Source organism: Ixodes scapularis, unplaced genomic scaffold (assembly GCF_016920785.2).
Source record: "Ixodes scapularis isolate PalLabHiFi unplaced genomic scaffold, ASM1692078v2 PGA_scaffold3__209_contigs__length_174095766, whole genome shotgun sequence".
NCBI lineage: Eukaryota > Metazoa > Arthropoda > Arachnida > Ixodida > Ixodidae > Ixodes > Ixodes scapularis.
This window is the reverse complement of record NW_024609868.1, coordinates 123,007,187-123,009,700: the sequence shown is the minus strand read 5'-3', so window position 1 is coordinate 123,009,700 and position 2,514 is coordinate 123,007,187. Positions and strand designations below refer to the sequence as shown.

At 43.5% G+C, this 2,514-nt stretch overlaps 1 non-coding gene across 1 annotated transcript; it reads right to left on the bottom strand.

The window, feature by feature from the left end:
- Positions 1-247: 247 nt before the first annotated feature.
- LOC121837434 lies at positions 248-387 on the bottom strand. The gene has a single exon (XR_006078168.1). It is a non-coding gene; the product is annotated as a U4 spliceosomal RNA (small nuclear RNA).
- Between the last annotated feature and the right edge of the window lie 2,127 nt (positions 388-2,514).

Here is a 2,514-nt window from a genome sequence, read left to right as displayed (position 1 = left end):
TATGGCAATGCTCCAAAACTATCATGACCTATCCGAAACACACCGGTGTTCGGCCGTTCTTCCGGAACTTTCCGAAATGCGTTTAGGGAATAGTGTCGCTCAATCACGAATTTATTTCGTGAAGAGGCTCTTATAAAATGTCCAAATTAATTTTCACATTGCGTAGGAAAATACGAAACCTCATAAACAAACACTCACATTAATCCCGTAAACTGAACAAATTCTGATTTTGGATTGAAAAGAGGGAGCCCCGAGGGGCTTGCCAAAAATTGCCATGGCCGTCGGTATTGCACGACGTCCCGGCGGGGTATTGGGAAAAGTTTTCAACTAGCAATAGTCGCCCCTCAGTTAGCTTCATCGGGTATGACACTGCCTCTGCGCAAAGTTGAATGCCTGTTGGTAGAAATTTCGATCCCGTCAAAACGCGCAGTCTCATGTACGCACTGACCGACGTCATAGAAGTTGTATTACCGTGGAAGGGGTTTCGTGTAGTACATAGTAGTTCTACTTAGTACACTTTTAAGTGCAGTGTATGTTGATCTCTTATGTCTGAGTTCAATTGCGGAATATCTTCATTATTCTATGCTCGAAAAATGGAAATGTAGGCTATGACATTTCTATGCACGAACTCATCTCTGTTACGTCACGGCGTGGTGGTGGCGCGTCGGGCGCACTTCCGGTCTGGGGCTGTGGGCGGAAGGCCCCATGTGAGACGTGTATTCCTGCCAGTGTTGCCAGATTGGGCTATATATAGCCAAATTGGGCTGCAACTTTTTTCTAGTCGGCGTCAAAATTTTGTGGTTGGCTATGTGGCTATTTGGGGCTATTTCTAAGAATGCGGCGAAATTTTGTCGAACCTCAGATTCGGTTAGTTAATTTTCAAACTTTTACACAGTTTCGAAGAAAAAAATTGTTTCTTTTTTGGCTAATCGAGAGGAGAAAGATGAAGGAAGGCATTTAAACTTCGACAAACTTCGGGGTTTTCACAATGCGCAGTGAAGCAATGCTTGCAGAGTTCAAGTGGCCTCCTTACAGCGCAGTGGAGCAAACCAAGCATATTGCGCTTTTACCACAGGCCCGGTAGCGCGCCTCCAACCCGGACGCATATGCTCTGCTCTGACGTAGAGTGAACACACCAAATGCTGCTTTGGTGCCCATTGTGAGAATCCTTAGGCACACAAGTTTGTAAAAATGACAAGTCCGCAGTTTCACCACTAAACACTTGACTGCCTTCCAGTCGTTTCAACCCCAAGAAAGGACAACACAATCAGAAATAACGTGAACATGAATGGGTGCCGGACTGGTGAAGGCGAGCGGGTTGAACATGAATACATAAAATTGAAAGAATAAAATACAGAGGACAAGCTAAATGAAAGAAAATGGTTGTCCTGTGCTTATACTCAGTGTTTTATTCTTTCAATTTTATGTATGAAAGGATGACACTAATATTTTTCACAAAGAAAAGGAGACGGCTGGGATATATTGGTAAGGACCTGATATATTGTGGTCCTGGTTTGAAACACCCAGTGTTCTGACTGTTCTGCTTCTGTATTTTTTTCTTTGACTGTACGATCATATCTCCCGGGCTTCACAATAAAGCTGTCTTTGTGTGTTTTGTACTTCTGAAAACCGAAGGGCCAGTTTTGAAAAAATTTTCACCCTTCCGCAGATTTTTTTTTTTTTTTTTAATTTACAAGTAACTTAATGTACAAAAAAGGTGGTGCATCCGAAGGTTGAAGCAGATATTGTAATGTGTATTGTATGAGTATAAGAAATTGTCAATATAAGGCTTCGAAATCATTGTTTTTATTCTTGGCTATTTTGGGCTATATCTTTTTTACGGCTTTGGCTATATTTGGGCTATACCTCGCAGTCGTTTGGCGGTTTTTTGTGGGACCATCTGGCAACACTGATTCCTGCGTTGTTTTGAAAGGAACTAGACAAAAACCTGCCTTTTCGTCACACAGCCGCGACTGGGGCTGTACCAAAACAGTCGAGAAAGTTTTGAAGGTCAGTTTTCATGTGCTCAGTTCGTACGAGAACGTAGATATGTGCCGTGAAAAGGGAAAACCAGACGCCGTCGGACCATGATTGCTTGGGCGGGAAGCACTTTGGGTTGAATTCACGGATACTTGTGGTCATCAGATTCATTTGTTTTGTTCCAACATGAACGCCGGAAAACCGTCAAGTTGTATGGACCACCTGCGGACTACGTTCAGTGCGTCTTCAAGTTCAAACGGCCGCCTGATCGTTCGAACTGTCGTCTGCTCTTCAATTGTTTCTGCTTGTCGTCTGCTTTCTTAGACGAACCCGGCCCGTAGACCAAACGTGGGCCCGGTACTTGTGATAAGAAGTGCAGGCCTCAAAAGACTTAGGTTTGAAGGTTGGTAAGCAGGCTCGATGTAAACAGTAGATACATGGATATGTTGACAATTGTTACCAGCGGCTATCACCGATTTGTTATGCCTGATTCACTTGGTTCGATTCTGCTTACGATTTTAAGTATCGACATCG